The sequence below is a fragment of the Antrostomus carolinensis genome, unplaced genomic scaffold, assembly GCF_000700745.2.
Source record: "Antrostomus carolinensis isolate BGI_N321 unplaced genomic scaffold, ASM70074v2 scaffold17420, whole genome shotgun sequence".
Lineage (NCBI taxonomy): Eukaryota > Metazoa > Chordata > Aves > Caprimulgiformes > Caprimulgidae > Antrostomus > Antrostomus carolinensis.
Window position 1 is genome coordinate 69,076 of NW_010287889.1, and position 218 is coordinate 69,293.

Genomic DNA, 218 nt, shown 5'->3' on the forward strand with positions numbered 1-218 from the left:
CTCATGTATTTGGAACCGCACAGAGTCCGGCTGTGCTGAGCAGCTGTACGCACCGAGTACGTGGGGAGGAGGGGTGGGAAGTTTGCTGTCTGAGGAGGCTTCGGGCACCTCTCTTCCTTCTTTGTGGCTTCATTTCAGATACCTTCTTTATAATAATAGGGGTTAAAACCACGGCTCGTTTGGCGGGGTAGGTAGTGTAATAGGGAGCAGAGCTGCTC